This window comes from Daktulosphaira vitifoliae, unplaced genomic scaffold (genome assembly GCF_025091365.1).
Source record: "Daktulosphaira vitifoliae isolate Bord-2020 unplaced genomic scaffold, ASM2509136v1 Scaffold_5, whole genome shotgun sequence".
Lineage (NCBI taxonomy): Eukaryota > Metazoa > Arthropoda > Insecta > Hemiptera > Phylloxeridae > Daktulosphaira > Daktulosphaira vitifoliae.
The window spans coordinates 17,185,861-17,204,764 of NW_026099576.1; positions in this window are offsets into that span (position 1 = coordinate 17,185,861).

An 18,904-nucleotide genomic window follows, 5' to 3' on the forward strand; every position below is an offset into this window, starting at 1 on the left:
AAAGTTACATTTGTGATGTTTGTTACAATTATTTATTAGAAATAAAAAAAATTATACAAATGTGTTTCATTTTTAATTTATCGTAACCTTTTTTATGAAATTTAAGTTTGCATGAAAGCATAATTTTTAAAGTTTATCATTGCTTAGAAATCGTTTAAATCATTAACATTTTGTAAAAGAAAAGTGCTTAAATAAAGTGTTAATCATAGTCAAATATAGCATGTTTTTAATTAGGGAAGCCATTTACAATTAGAAGATAAATGTTAGGGACAATTTTTTTTTTTTATTTATAGTACATGACATAAGGTTTAATTTAGCATATGTTTAAAGGACGCAGTATTTTCGAAATATTTATAAAGGTAAGTTAAAAAAATTCTTTGCCTCTTGCGTGTTGGACCTCGTTACACACTCGTCAATCGTACGTCACATTCGTCGACCGAAAAAAATTGCAATTTAATCTAGTTCAAATTTCAAAGTTATTCTTCTCGACTTAAAAAAGAACTAAAAAATTTAGCTTTATATGCTATGTCAATTACATTTATATAATATTTATGAAAATCTGTGTACATTCCTTTTAAGGTATTTTAAAATAATATAAAATAAAAACCTAGAATTTTAACAAAATATAACATATTTTCGAATACAATGACTATTTTCACCATGAAAACAAGTCAGAGGTTAAATTTTCTTTTCAAATTAAAGTATATTACATAAAATTTAGTTAAGTTGAAAAAGTTCTATTTTCTTTGTAATTAAAAAAAAAAAAACATTTTAAGTATCATTTAATATTTTAAGGTGTATACTAAAATAAGCATTTAAATATTGAAGCATTTTTTCCTAGTTATTTATACATATTTTGGTTTTCCAATTTATACTACTATTGTTAATTTTAAAATACTGACATATTTTAAAAAATATATATTTCAAACATATTTTCCAGAAACAGTATCTATAAAATTTCAGGTTTTTCTTCTATTTCATCACATATATTTTTTTGACAAATTAATATTGCGCACGTAAAAGGTTCAAGCATATTATTGATTTATTTTAAATTATTATAGATTTAAATAAGATATCTATTAGACGATTTTTCTACACACTTATTTTTCAATATAAAGTCATGATTTATATCAACTTCGTATCATGAGATTGCATAGGCAGTTAATAATTTCATTGTTATACTTTTTTGTTAATATGTTGAATAATTCAAATAATTGCTCTTGAACAATATTTTCTATAAAAGAATGTAACTTTTTGAGCATGTTATAATTTAGAATCAATTATTTACGATAATTCTCTTAGATATCTTAGACATAGTTTCCATATTGGCTCCTGCATTATATTTCTATTTAGTTTAAAAAGTTCTTGTTGTTTTTATGTTTAAGATCACTCAAATAAAATACTTAATTTTTGTATGATAGAGGGCGGTATAATTTGTACAGCTCATCAATACGAAACCAAACTTCAATACCTTAACACCAATAACTACAATAATAAAAAATTAAAAGTAAATTTTAACGGGATGTTCAATTTTTTAAAATACAATTTGTATAGGATTTCATTGAAATTTTTGATAAGTTCTTATCTCTTAAAAAATTGCTAAAATTTGACCACATGCATTTATTTTTCTGGTTTTTAATATTAACCTAGGTAGTAAACCATAGTATGTAATATAATTATTTAATGCTGTGTTAAATGTTGAAATAAAAGAAAAAATTCAATTTAAATAAAATTCATGTTATTTTTATTTTTATTAGAGGATCAATAATTTTTTGTTATTAAGTATATAATATATCATCCATTATTTTATACAATTTAGGAATGTGTTAGAAAAATTATCTGTCATAATTAACTATTTTCTTTAAATTTTTAACACCATTTATTATTTATGAAATTAACTATAGACTGTAATGATTTAACGTCCATTCAATTAGCATAAATCGTTAATGCAGTTGTCATGCCGCTGAATATGGCCGATGTTGCCTATATGATTTGAATTCAAGTTTCCTGCGATAAATCGTTGGACGAGATCACAATAAATCACATATAGAAACTAACGTTATCGACGGCTTGCGCCCGTTGTCTATTAGATACCTATGTCGCTTTCAAGTGTATAACATCCGTCATCCTTTCCTGCCATATTGCATATCAGTACAATAATAATGCATAAAACAGGAGCGCGGAAGGGAGGTCACTTGTATAGCTTCGTGTGATAGGCGTATTTTAACTTTTATCTGTAGTCCTGTTCTTGGCCATTTATTGTATTTATATTATTTATGGTAAGGGTTCTTATCTACCGTGAGTCGGTGTAGGTTGTTCTAGGTTTATGTGGTGAAAAACAAAACCCACAGGAGAACTCCAATAACCATTTACATATTGATATATAGTTTAAACGCTACATATATTTGAGCGTTAAACACTTTCTATATAAACTCGGTTGCTATAAAATATGTAACATTCTCACGTGCGTTCAATGTTTACTCTTTGTTGTCATATAACGTCCACGTGTTCTATTCAATGTACAATTATTCTTGTTTGAAAAATAATTTGTTTTATATAAATATTCGCATTATACTTTCAGAAGCGCATAACACATTATTTACATTGTGTCTTCTTGGAAACTTTCATTGGCAAACTGGAAATTGTAGTACTAAAATGGTAAACATTTATAGTAATTTTTTATTACAATCTTTCATTTGATCTGATAAAATTCACAGAATGAATTTTATCATATAATTTATAGAGAAAATTACTAATACTTGTTACTCAATTTTTTTTTATATTTAAAATTGTGTAAAAAAGAGGTGACGAAGAATGGTTTTAGAGATTCATAAATTATTGTTACTCGATAGATCAACTGAAATAAATATTTTTTATGAAATTTAGTATTTTTGTGAATAATAACATATAGGATAACTGAAAAAATTAATTTTTTCTCACACTGTAACACGACAAAAAATCATTATTTTTATAAAAACAAAATAAAATACTTATTAACTTTTATATTTTAAAAAATATTTCATGAGGCGTAGTTTATGTTAATATGGCGAAATTTTGTTTTTGTTATATCCATTAAATACAGCTATTTTTTTTTTTATAACTCCCAGTCTTTATTAAAATCTGCCATTTTCTTTTGCCAGCTGTTTCAAATATTTAGAATGTACCTGTATGTGTGCGTGTGTCTTTTTGATCAATTTCAAAATTTAGTTTTTTAATAATTAAATCCAAAAAGGCAATTCCCCTTTACTTCCTATTCGTACATGAATTTATAGATGAGTTAAAAGAATTTAAATGATGTAATTAACATTTTTGTTTATTACTAATATCATTAGTATATCATGTACATACCTAATTCAAGTTTTCGGAAAACTGTTATAAAAGTTTTTTTTATATTTGTTTCGAATCTACTCATTAAAATTGGTGATAACGAATATCACATTATTGTGCCCTTAATTTGCTCATAAAATTAATTTTGAAATTGAAAAATATTTTGAATCATGCATAACTTTGTTATATTAATAAACTAATTTATTTTGTCCTGTTTTATGTTTTATCCCTTAGCCAGTCTTTAAAAAAATTAACTATCATTTTCTAGGAATAACAGGAAATAAGGATACTACGATGAAATTAATTTAAATATCATTCTTTTAAATAGTATAACCAGATAATTTTTGAACAATGTCAATATTATTGAAATGAAACTTCTTTACTTTTATCTGAAAAGCTATCAAATATTTTAATAGATGAATAACTGGTTAACCACAAGTCATCAGTTCTTATTATCCAAGTTTTTTCTGTACAAAAATGTTGTTATTTCTTATTAAATTTCCAGTGAGTTACAAGTATTCTTAGTTGAAGGAAGATAAAAAAGTAAACATTTATTTATACAAGGTGTGGACACTATAAATGAATATCGACCTATGCCCTTACAAACGTTCTTTACATTTTGTTCTTATAATTTTTTTTATTCAATTAACTGTTCGTCTTTTCAGCGTGTTAAAGTTAATTGTTTTCAAACCAAATATCTATTGTTATTCTACTGTTTTATTTACAGAAATCGTTTATGACTATTAATAAACGATTAGTATTACATTCCACATAAGTTTACTATCATGCATTGTTGAATGATCAGGTTGGATACAATTTTTTGATGACTACCATAATAATAGTTTATAACCCATTGAAACAAATTATTATTGCCTCCAGTATTACGAAAAATAAATTAGTGATAAATTTATATTTTGAATAAAATTTTCTAAACAATTTAAATAGACAAATGGTTGATAGAGTAAAAAGAAATTATAAAAATTAAAAAAAAAATTTTGTTATCATATTATTAAGGTAAAAAAAGTAATGTTACAAAGAAAAAAAAAATAATAATAAAAGTAAAAAAACGGTATCACAAAGGGGTCGCGGCACAGTATGGACGTGGCATAGCTGGGACAAGTATAGATGATATCTGTCAGTGATTAAAATCACTATCATAAGAAACGATTCGATGCAAATCTGTACATAGTGTTTAATTTTAAAAAATTGGTAGATTATTTCAAAAGCAACAATAACTATTATTCCCTTAATTTTATCCCGATTAGTTATTTGATTTATAATTATAATATATGAAAAAATAATAATTATAGTAACTAAATTTAATATGAAATTGATTTTAAATAATTTAATATTGTAATTTTTATGGATATCTTCTTTTTCTTCCTCGCCTTAATCCCAACTACTTGGTGTCGGCCACCCTTATCCTAAGCTTCCACTTGACACGATCTCCCACATCATCTACCCTCACATCATTTGTCCTCAAATCGCATTCAATAGCATCCCTCCGTCTCATTTTTGGTCTTCCTCTATCTCTCTGCCTTCAACATTCATGTCTATAACTATTCTTACAGTTTCCGATTGTTCTCTCCTCTTAACATCACCAAATCATCTAAGTCTATTTTCTCTCATCTTATCCACGAATGACGCTATACTTATTCTATCTTTTTTAGTCACTCCACTCATCCATCTAAGCATTATCATCTCTGCTACACTCATTCTCTGTTCTACTTTCTTGTCAACCGCCCTCTAAACCATACATCATAGATGGCCTCACAACAGTCTTGTAGAATTTACTTTTCAGCCTTATTGAAATTTTTTTATCGCACAAAACGCCAGACGCTCTCTCCACTTCAACCAACCGCACTTAAATCTGTGTCTTACATTCTCGTCAATACCACCGCTCTTTTGCACAACTGACCCTAAATACTTAAAATTTTCCACCTCCTCAATCACGTCCTCACCTATTGTCACTGATCTCCTCATTTCACCTACCTCATGTTCTCCTTTGTCAAACTCGTACTCTATATAGTCTGTCTTACTTCTACTTATTTTTAAACCCTTTTCTTCAAGAGCTAATCTCTACACCTCTAGCCATTTAGATTAATTTAGATTTTAATTTTTTTAGATTAATTTCCCTCTACTTTCTCCTTTTAACACTATATCGTCCGCAAAAAACACGCACCACGGCACCTCTCCTTGTATTTCTCTAGTAATTTCATCCATCACTATAGACTCTATAGTACTTATTCTATAGTATAGAGAATAAGTGAGGGCTTAGTATAGAACCTTGGTACACTCCTACTCTTAACCGAAAACCTTCTGATACGCTTTTTAACCTGATACAAGTGCCATCATATATATCTTCTATTATATTAATGTACCTTTTCAGGACTCCTTTTCTCATTAATGCCCACTTTGAAACCTCTCTCGGTACTCTGTCATACGCTTTCTCCAAATCTATAAATACCATACACAGCTTTTTCATCTATTCCCTAAATTTTTCTATTAGTTGCCTCACACAAAATACTGGCTCCATTTTTGACTTACCAGACATAAATCCAAACTGGTTTTTAGATACTGATGTCTCATTTCTTATTCTCTTATCTATTACTTTTTCCCAAATTTTCATACTATGACTCATAAGCTTTATGCCTCTATAATTTCCACACTCTTGTATGTCTCCTTTACCTTTAAATATCGGCACTACAATACTATTCCTCCATTCACTTGGTATTTTCCATTCTAATAAGATTTTATTTAAAAGTTCCTTCAACCACTTTAAACCAACACCACCTAAAATTTTCCATACTTCTACTGGCACTTCATCTGGTCCTACTGCTTTATTATTTTTCATTGATGCCACAGCCTCCGTAATTACTTTAAACGCCTATAAAAATTTAAAGGGCTTTATACAATACTTTTTAATAAAAAATGTTTGTTACTTATAACAAAGTTATAAGTTTTATACACTGAACTACAAGGAACTTTCATCAGAAACTAAAATATATTTTTCTAAATCAACTTTTTGGGATGTTTTAAATGTGCAATTAGACTTTGTCTATTAACTTTTATGTTTTAATATTATCACTTATTATTAAAAATAAGTATTTATATATGAAAAAGAATAATTAAAAACAAAAAAAAATTGTTTTAAATTAATGATTTTGATTATTAATATGTTAAAAATAAGGAAAATAACATATTAAACCTATTTTTTAATCCTTTAAAGTTGATTTTTGTGAATGTTTATAGTAAAAAAAAAATTTATTTATTACCATGAATTTTAGCACAATTTGCAAGTTTGAAATTGATATCATTAAATAGAAAATTTTATGAGAATTCAAAAAATTGTATCGTTAAGATTAATATGTAGCCAGGAAGTTTTATAATTACTATTTATTGTAAATTTATCAGAAAAGCTCAATATTTTTTTGTATTTATATCGTAATAGATTACTTAAATAGAAATAATTTCCTAGTAACTTTTGGGATATAATGGTTCTATGGGAGCTGAAGTTCCTATGCAAACTATGCTAATGATATGCTTGTACTTTGATATTTTTATTCTGTATTATAACATTAAACTAGTTTTATATCACTTTTGTGGTCACTAAAAATCACCCAAATTCAAGTATTTTAAATTACCACATTTTAACGAGTTTTGTTACATTATTCTTATAATATAATATAATTATAAATAACTTACACCACGTTATTTTCATTTTAAAGCCAAAAACTTAGACATCTTTTTAAAATGTTGTAACAGTAAATAATTTACTGAAATGTCTCCCTTAGGCATTTATTTAGTATAAAAGTAAAAATTAAAATCGATTTAATGATGTTATGAGCTTTTTATTATGCACTGGAAAAATCTTTTGAAGTAATATCTCAATTTGATAGTTTTTAAAGATACGACATTTTTACCCTGGGGACATGTAACATTTTTCATATAATGACTTTTTTATATCACCTGGTGCACATAAATAAAATAAAAACGAAGAGTAACGGTTTGAAGTCAAGGCTCATTAGTACTAGTATGTTTAAACAATGAATTATAAATATTTTAATGTATTTTCACAATGGGTATTGTATATATGATAGTAATAAATCATAGAATGAAATTATAGTATAGATGATATTATTATTGTAAGATAATACAGGTCAAATTTAAATTATGTAATGCAAAGTGAATTTGAATGCAATAATTTGAAATTTTTTTCATTTTTCTCAAAACATTGTTCACGGTATACGGTTTACGTTAGCCACTCAATTTTCTTTAAATAATAATTATGTTAAGAAAATTATTTTTTTTTTAGTTGCGTTTCATTTTTGATTTATTCATTATTATGTATATTTTTTAGTCCATATCTTATATCTTATGAGTGTAACACCTTTTTTTTATGGATATCTACATTTTACTAGCTTATCAAAAATGACATTACATAATTAAGAAAATATCCGATCGATAAATTTTACCACTATTTCGGAATTTGCTTTTATATTTTGATAATAGGAAAAAAGCGGCCAAAAAAAACTGGTGGTAAAATGAACAACACGCGCTTCTCAGCTCCAGACATCACTATAACATGCTAATAACTTCCAAAAAATGTTATCGACCCATCAACTTCTTAATAAAATCATTATTTATTAAATAAACTTGTTATTTATGTATGTTTCCTTTTGAAAAATTATTGTTAATATTTTTACAAGGCATGAGGGACTAATATAAAAAATACTTTATGATTAATAAATTGAAATTAACATGTACCTAAAATAAATAAAAAAAATATACGCAATATTATTTTTATTTAAGTGTTTCATGATAAATGAATCATTCTGTAAAGCAGACGACGGTTTTAAGAGATTTAGTTATCCTATTATTTAGAAATTACAATTTTATTATCATAAATATTAATATATTTTTTGGATGAGAAATTGAAATTTAATTTTGCAAAAATATTTATTTTAGTTACGCTTATGATAAATAATACATGTTATCGAAATATCTAAGCAAATTCATAAATTCAAATTTCAATGAACTTTTGAATAGACATGATTGTACAAATCAAATTTTATTCGCTCCCTTTTTGGTTTAATCGGCCCGGATTTCACTATCTCTAGAGCGACAACATGTTTTGAATTAAACTAATAAATAGCATTTGTATTTATATATCTACAAACATGCAAAAATGTACGTTTAGAGATCATAGTTTATTTACAGTTTTGCTGTATTTCAATCCCGTCATTTCCGGTTGCTATCGTCTTGTCTAGATTACGATTGTGTCTGAAGAGATTTTTATTACACAAATCTTATGATTACCATTACTATTAGTTCGTTTAACCTACTGTGGTACATTTTTCATAGTGTCGTGTACTGAACACAACGGCTGTACATAAATTCAAAGGGTACACTCACATAGCTCTCATATTTTATTTATAAAAAATATAAAATGACGGTGGTGTTGAGTAGCATAAGATAGGAGAAATAATAATGTTAAACGGGTGGAATTTATTTTATGAATTTCGATAGGTCGACGAAGGGGAATAATATTTAGAAGTTTACCTTCGCTGTTTATGTAATGTTTGGTTTATGGATTTAGGTAGCTGGTGGCAGCATAGCTTTTAAAGGGCGGATAGTAGTAGATCATAGCAAGAATGGATTGGGTGAGGGAATTTATAGGTAGATGTTCGATTTTGCAATAAAATAGCGGTTAAACACGTGCTGGTAGTATCGGTGCACTTCTGGAAGTAATAAGTTTCATGGCTAGCTATGAATCAAAAATGTTTTCTGGATGTTCTGCACGCCACTAACCAACACCCGCTGATGTATATTCATATAGTTTACCCCGCATTTATCATTTTAATTACAAAAAACAGTGAATCGAAAAGAAAAAATATGATTGTGACTTAATATAAACAATTAAACCACTAATTAATAATAGAATATACAATTCTGTAGTACAAGAAAAAGTAAACATTTTTATTTAAAGATTGAATTATGGGTGGAAAATTAAAGGTAAGTTATGTTTTATTGTACAACTGAAGTGATGTTTTGAGATAAACGTGAGTACATAGCTTAAATCTACTAAAAATACGTTTTAATTAACGTATAACTTAGAAAAATAATATTTTTGCACTATTTATATCGGAACTGATTACGCTAAGTGGTAAACGAATACTCTAAAATAAAAAAAAAAAGGTTATTGCTAAAAAATTACTGTAAAACAGTATAGATGTGGCATAGTTGGGACAAGTATAGATGATATCTGACAGTGAATTAAATCAGTATCATGAGAAACGTTTCGATGCTAATTTGTAGATACTGTTTAATTTTAACAAATTTGTGTACTATTCCAAAAACAAAATTAATTTTTATTTCCTTTATTGTTCCTGATTAGTAGTTTTTTGATTTAGAACTATAACATATGAATAAATATTTATTATAACAATTAAATATAGTATTAGATTGATATTTAATAATTTAGTATTATAATTTTTTTGGAGAATTAATAAAAAATTATAAAGTAGTTGTTGCTTTTATGGCAAACGTGTATAAAAATCGAAGAGCTTTAAACAAAATTTTTTAGATAATAATTTGTTGTTAATTATGAATAAATGGTCTGCAAAAAATTTTCATCAGAGTCAAAAATATACTTTTATTATTCAAATTTTCGTGCTAATTTTACATCAGCAATTATATTTTTTCTATAACCAATAGTTTTTGATATTATTACTAATTAGTAAAAACTATAGGACGTAACTATAAGGAAAATAGTTCTAAATATTTCAATTGTATCATTTATTTAAACACCAAGATTTACATAGAAATTATTAATATTTCTTTTGAAATGATTTATTATGATAAAAAATAATTAAAAATACAAAAAAATTGTTTATAAATTATTACAGATTTTGATTTTTAATATTTTAAAAGTAATCAGTGCAAAATATCATTTTTAACCTATTTTTTGGTCTTTTAAAGTCGATTTTTTGAAAGTTTATATAAAAAAAAAGTTGAATTTGTTACCATGACTTTTGGCTTAATTTCAAGTTTAAAATTTAAATTATTAAATATAAAGTTTATGAGAATTAAAAAAATAATATTGTTAAGATTAATATGCAGTCAGAAAATATTACAATTAAATCGGTCATTTCGAAAAGGCCATTTCTTCACATTTTTTTCAAAACAACTTTTATGTGATAGATGTGTTTATCTAATAATAATGCATATTTCCTGCGAGACCGTCATATCTCCAACAACTCTATAGTTATAGTCTAAAAATAACAAGTGCATTCGAAAAGGCCATTTCTCCAAAAATAACTTGATCAGCAATTTTATTTGTTAAGATTTTAATTAATTCAATACATACCAGGAGAATAGAAAAAATTTTGGAACGACATTTTTAAATGGTCAACAACAAACGAAGAATAAAATAATCCCATAGGTATGAATAGTCAATATTACATCATAGTTGGTTTTTTATAAGGGAATTCAATAATTCAACACTTATTCAATTTTCATCTAAATTTATTTTGATTTTTAAAAACAGTTTTTTACGTTTCCTGAAAAATAAAATTTTATGAAGATATGGCCTTTTTGAAAAAACCGATTCAATTGCTATTTACAGTAAATTTACCAGAAATCTCAACATTTTTTTTTGCATTCTTATCATAATAGATCGCTTAAATAGATATCACAGTAATCATTTCTTTGTAACTTTTAGTGTTTAAGATTCTACAATTGAAATATTCAGTACTTAATGAATTTTAATGATTTACTTTAATTAAAATAACCAATCATAAAGTGGTTAAAAAATCTACTAAGTTGAGCGTATTATAAGACCAACAAATTTTATATCTCTTTCAAAGTTTATCAGATGCATATTTTCGGATTTACAATTAGTTATTAGTATAATACTTATAACTTATATATGAGAATTAAATTTTAATATTTATCTAAATATTCGGCTAGGCGATTTTAATTGTAAACACTTATATATTTACATAATCTAACTAATTTATAAACTATTACCCATTAGATATAAGAATTAATAATTGTACATTGGAATTAAATATATAACTCTTGGTTATAAAATCATCAGCTCTTAAACACTAAATAGGGAATGGCGTTCATTAAAATTTTACTATTATTTACTATTGTTCATATCATTTTCATTGAGTTTGTTAAATTTTTTGTAATAACGTTATTATAATTTGATTTTAAAAAGATGTTTTTTAAAATAATCACAGATTTCATATATTTCTTCAGTTTAAATAATGATATTTTTGAGAAATAAAAATAATATTGTTAGAGATAATCAGAAAACGATACTAGGATAAATAAAATATTATTAACTTATTTGTATATCATAAATTTATTTTCATAAAGATAATTTTGCTATTCTATATTGCTATAAGTAAATTATAAGATCATGAGCGTCATTGCCCTTATCATGGGTAGATTAGCAACACATATTTCTAATACCATCAAAAATTATATTTTGGTAATCTATCAATTTTTGATGAAAAACTAATAGAGATATTGGCAATGGACTAGTTTATACTTTTTCAGCAAAAAACCAATATTTAATTCCTATTAATATACTTTTTATTGCTAATTTTCCTTAAAGTAGATGAAGAGAATAGATCAGTACAGGCTGTGCTAGCTCGATCCAATTCAAAATTATTCGTATTCAAAAGTCGGGTCGAGCCACAATATTACTTTCATGTTTTAGACCGGCCGGATCGAAACTTATTTAAAAATAGAATGGACATGATTGGGCCTTAATTTAAAATGAACTGGGCTGGGTCGCATCGGGTCAGATAAAACACTCATGATTCATAACTAACTTATAAGTCATATGTGTTTGTGCGAATTATAAAAAAATATTATAATAACGACTATTTTCTTTGAATATAAAATAAAATTAATGAAACTTAAAAAATTAAAACCTTTTAATTACAATCATATTATTTTTTGAATGGATCGGATCGGACTTGAATAATTTTTTTTTTCGGACATAAAATTTTTACATAAATTTAGATCAGGTCGGACGGACCTGAAAACGTAAATTTTGAATTAGATCGGGTTTCGTTATTATTATTTTTTTATATGAGCCAGATTGTATCGGGCCTAAATTTTTACATATATAATTTGGGTTGGATCGCGTTTCTAAAATCTGTTATGAATGCTGCCATTTTGATTAATATTAAAGAATTGTTCTAATTTTTTTCTCGCTTATATAAAAGTGTAGTATTTGTTAGATAGTTTTTCAAATAAATTTAGAATAGAAATACTAATGTAATGTAAATTATATTTTCATGTTATTTAAAAATGTTAAATATATATCATCTTAAAAAAAAATTCATAAATTATTCTTCAGAAATACAATGGTATATTTAAAAACCTTCCAACACTGTTTGCTTTATTCTTATTTATAATACATTTTCATTAAAATTATTATTTTTGCCTATTTGTCATTATTTTCTGTTAAAATGAAAATTTAATTTAGAATTTTGTAATTTACTGTATTTATAATAGAATTACACAATAATACCATGATATATTAAAAAATGTTTAAATATATGTCATCTGAAAAAAACCTATATATTTTATACATATTAATGATAATTTATGGTAATAATATTATTATGAAAAATGTACGAATATTGTCAATCAAGTAGAATCTAATTTTAGCTTCGATGCGAAGCTGAGAAGGTATTAATTTTACCATGATGTGTTTATTTTTTTATTTTTTTTGTGTCTGTCACTACTTTTTCTCAGCTCTCACTGGACCGATTTCTTTTAACAATACGTCAAAAGATCACAAATTGTATCTAGTTGAAGACATTACCCTTAAAAATTTAAAAATTTTCCCTCGTTCCCCGCAAATGGGGGAAATATCCAAAAAAATTACAAATTTAAAAATCGACAAATTTTGTCATTTTTTTCACTTTTTTTTCTTAAAACTTCCATAACTTTTTCAAAAATCAACAAATCAACATAATTTTTTTTTAAACTAAAACCTTAGATATTTTCCTTTCATTTGATATAATTTTTTTGAAAATTTAACACTTAACCTGCTCATGGGGGGGGATTTAAAATTGCAACTTTTTTACAAAAACTAACTTTTTCAACTTAATTTTTGAAAATGTTCCGGAAATACTGCGTCCTTTAAACATATATCAAATTAAAGCTTATTTTATGTACTATAAAATGAAAAAAAAAAATTTGTCCCGACACTTTATCTTCTGCATATAACGGTTGCCGTAGTTAAAAAAAATACTATTTTTGTGTTAAAATTTTCGATTTTCAATTTTTAATTTTCAACTTAAAAATGCTATAACTTTTCGAAAAATGCATGTATCAGCACAATTTTTTTTTTTCTAAATACATTATAAGTACATCTTCCATTTGACATACTTTTTATTAAAATTAGACAATTTCCCCTTATATAGGGGGGGTTCAAACTTTGAAACATTGTATAAAAAATAGAACTTTTTCAACTGAACTTTTGAAAATGTTCCGGAAATACTGCGTCCTTTAAACATATATCAAATTAAAGCTTTTTTTATGTACTATAAAATGAAAAAAAAAAATTTGTCCCGACACCTTATCTTCTATGTGCAAATGGCTGTCGAAATTATAAAAAAAATGTAATATTTGCGATAAAAATCACCTTTTATAACGATGTTTTTTGTACTTAAAACTGCCATAACTTTTTCAAATATTAACTAATCAAAATAATATTTCTTTATATTGAAACCTTAGGTAATTTTCTTTCATTTGATATCATTTTTTTTTGAAAATCTAACACTTATTCTGCTCACAGGGGGGATTTAAAATAGCAACTTTTTTACAAAAACTAACTTTTTCAACTTAATTTTTGAAAATGTTCCGGAAATACTGCGTCCTTTAAACATATATCAAATTAAAGCTTATTTTATGTACTACTAAATGAAAAAAAAAAATTTGTCCCGACGACCTATCTTCTATGCGCAAAAGGCTACCGTATTTAAAAATATGCTATTTTTTATTAAAATTCTAGGTTTTGTATTTTATTTTATTTTAAAATATTTTATTAGGGGAATAAACTGACTTTCATGAATATTATATAATTTCATTGACATAGAATAAAGTTCATAAGACATATGATATTATACTTATTAACATTTTTTACTTTTTTAAAGTCGAAAAAGTAATTTTTAAATTTGAGTTAGCTTAAATAGCCAATTTTATCATGCAACAAAAATCAACGAATAGTTGCCGAATGGGTAACACCTTGATCTTTAACGCCTAGGGTACGAGGTTCAAATCCGTTTGTGGCTTCTAAAATTTTGCATTTTTTTTTTGAGTTAGAATAGAATTTTCAAATCATTTGATATTTATCTCATTTAGATTCAATAATTTCAATAAATATAAAGGATCTTATCACTATAGTCTCCCCTCGTGAGAAGAAATTGATATTCATGTTAATATTATTTTACTATGTGGTTCTTTTTCTGGCTACGATTTATTTTGCCAACCCTCACTAGACCTACTTTTTTCAACGATACGTCAAATGATTCATTTAAGTTTATGATATTTAAGTTAATGATTAGTTTAAGTTATTACTCTTAAAAATCAAAAAAATATTCCTTATTCAAATAAAAAGTAGCTTAACTAGATTTGTCCATACAAACAATTAAAATCATTAATTTTTAATATTCTTAAATTATTTATTGTCGAATTAAATTTGATATGATAAAAGTATTCAACTACAAAAGTAAATAATTTTACTTTATAATTTATTAATTTTTTAACTCTATTTCTGTGTGCTACTACCAGTCTATAATATGCCAAATTTTTTAGTAATATGTTGCTATATAAATCATAAATTTAAAAAAAAAATGATTTTTAGTTTCACCTGAAGTTAACGATGGAGTTTTACAATTATAATTATATTTTTGATAATATGCTCAATTGAGTAAATCTTTTTAACTACTTTGGTTTGATTGGTTCATTTAATTAAAGTAAATTATTAAAATTAATTAAGTTCTGAATATTTCAATTGCAGAATTTTTTTAAACACCAAAAGTTATTAGGATATGATTACTATTCTTTCTATTTCAGTTATCTATTACGATAAAAATGTAAAAAAATCGAATTTTTCTGACAAATGTACTGTAATTAGTAATTATAAAATTTCCAGATTGCATATTAATCTTAAAAATTTCATTTTTTTCAATTTAATAATGTCAATTTCAAACTTGCAAGTTGAACTATAAGTTATGGTAACAAATTCATTTTTTAGCTTCGATGCGAAGCTGAGAAGGTATTTTTCATTAAAACTTTCACTTTAAAAGACAATAAAAAATAGGTTCAAAATGATTACCTTTAACATATTAAAAATCAAAATCAGTATTAATTTAATACAATTTTTTTTGTTCTTAATTATTTTTTTTTATATGTAAATACTTATTTTTTAATAATAAGTAATAATATTAAAACTTAGAAGTAATAGAAAAAGTTTAATTGCACATTTGAAAACATCACGAAAAGTTTATTTAGAAAAGTATATTTTTTTTCTGATGAAAGTTCCTTTTGTTTAGTGTATTTATTCATAAGTAACAAAATTTTTTTATTAAAAAGTATTGCATAAATTCCTTTAAATTTGTATACGCATTAAAAGTATATGAATATACAACTCCTTTTTATTTTTATAATATCTCCGTAAAAATTACAATATTATATTATTGAATACCACTTTCATACTCAATTTAATTACTGTAATTATTATGTATTCATATATTATAGTTATAAATCGGGGTAAAATTAAGGGAATAAGTGTTATTGTTGTTTTTGAAATAATCTACCAATTTCATTTTTTTCTATTTAATAATATTTATTTCAAACTTGCAAGTTGAGTTAAAAGTTATGGTAATAAATTCATTTTTTTTTTATTAAAACTTTCACTTTAAAGAACAAAAAGAAGTAGGTTCAAAATGATTACTTTTAACATATTAAAAATCAATAATAATTTGAAAATAATTAATTATAAAAATTATATAATATATAATTAAAATAATTACTAATCTGGATATAATTAAGGAAATAGGAGTTGATGTTGGGTTGGGTTGGTTACATTTTTAACTTTATAATGCTATAACTCATTGAAAAGTGTACGAATCAACACAATTTTTTTATGAGAAATAATATTTTTTAATAATCCCTTTTTCATTCGACATACTTTATCTTAATCAGGGTATTAATAAGAAACTAGCAGATAATGTAGCTTTTGTAATTATCCACCAATTTCTTAGAATTAAACACTATCTACTGATTTGCATCGAAGCGTTTCTTATGATAGTGATTTTAATCACTGTCAGATTAAATCTATACTGGACCCAACTATGCAACATCCCCACTATGCCGCGACTCCACTGTGCTGGGTTGTTTTTATTATTTAACAAAGAAAGAAAAAAGTAGTTTGGCAATTATTTTAATTAATTATTACCCCGAAAATAGTAAAAAAATTTTTTAATTATAACCGAATTATATTTATTAGACCGCTAACACGAAAATAAATAAGTTTGGGATATCAGAAAAAGTTTTAGCTTCGATGCGAAGCTGTGAAGATATTAATTTTACCATGATGTGTTCTTTTTTTTTATAATAGGGACACAAGTACCCAGTGTCGTATCTACATAGAATACAATTTTAAACTCATAACGTTTATCATTTTTATCGTTCTTCAAAAAATAATTAAAACATTGACAATCATCATATTTTATAAAAAAAATGTATAAATGACTAATAAAGAGAGCCATCTTGAGAGAGCCACGCGTGGCCACGAGGGTATGACACCCTTTTAATTGAAAAAATGTAATGTTTTAGTCGACAAGTATTCAATAAATTGTTATAAATGTTGCTACAAAAAACTTATAAATAGTCTTTCAATTAAAAAAAAAAATTATTCAATTGATAAAAATGATTTTTGACCTCCCATAATTTTAAGTTAGTAGCTAATTAAATTCACCATCATTAAGAAGTACCAGTGCAGTATTAACCGATGGTGCAAAGGGGCCTAACGGATTTTCTTATTCGAAAATGTATGTATAAACCATTCTATGATCTTCTTTCTGTTAAAATTAGACTTATTTATTTTTGCTATGAAATTTGATTTATCAAGTTTACCATATGTTTATATATTAATATATTTTTTTTTGTTTTATCGCATATTACTTTGTGTGCTTAGCTTTAATTCCGTTATAATTAATCTGAAAATTAAAAATAAAAACTTACTTATGATGATTTTTAAATAGTTATTATAACACAAAAGAAATATATTACTTGTATAGTATTGTAGTAATTAATAAATTGAAAGTAATTTATAGAATTGTAATTATAACAGCTAATTTATGAGCAGAGCTCATAATTTCTCTAACATTAGCATATATTTTTGAAAAGATCCTAAGAATATCTATGCAACTTGTAAATTTATTTATTAAAACCAATATGATAAATACGAAATTTTATGTTGTGTATTTTGAAGTTTAAGTTTTATTTTGCTTGTTTTAATTATTTATATAATTGCAATTAAAATCAACTAATTAAGAGTCGTTTTTACAGGAAAATTTGTCATGTTCTAAATTTTTATGATATATAATAAAATATATCATATAAATCATATTAATATATAATCAATAAGTTCTTGATGATTACTATATATTTTAAACTAATAGTATTGTTCAAATAAATTATAAACAATATTTTTCGTAATTAATAACATATTTAATATAAGCGTTTCACAATTTTTCGACGCTATTAACAAACATTATGTATTAAAAATTAAAATCGTTTACTTTTGTTATTTATTGATAATGAAGAAGGTACAGCTAATGGCGCTCTTTTGAGGAAAATTCGCTATAAAATCTATAATAATTGACGTATCTATTTTATTTTATAATGTATACTAACCAAGTTAAAAAAATATATAATAAATATAGATTAACTATAAATTAAAATAATAAAGTGTGAAATGACATGTAATTTTCTCATATTAAAATTTTAGCCGGAATTAGCTGTATAGAGGATAATACCACCCTTTTTTAAAATAGTGATATATATATATAAAACAATTTTAACTACTATTTATAAAAATTTAATTAGGTTTAAAAGCTTTTTATGTGATTGCTACATTGGTTTACTTTTCTCTACTTTGGTATCAAATTAAAGACAGCCTTAACAAAGTATCACCGCGAACGTTATTACCGGGTTTTGAAATTTTTACGAGATTTTTAATTACTTATTAATTAATAATATCTGAGGTTAAATAATGATATTTATTTACAAACGGTATCTTGATCTATCATTATTTTCTACCAGTACGAGCTCCACCCACCACGCTACATAACCACTAAATGTATCAAATAGCTTCTAACTCAATAATTAACAAAGTTATTATTGACTCTTCAACAGTTTTATAAAATTTGCTTTAAAATACGAGTTTTTTTAATTTCCGAAAAAATGAACACTTTTGGACCAGTATTTAGGAAGTTATTCTCATTTTTATATCTAGGCGGGACGAAAAGTATTG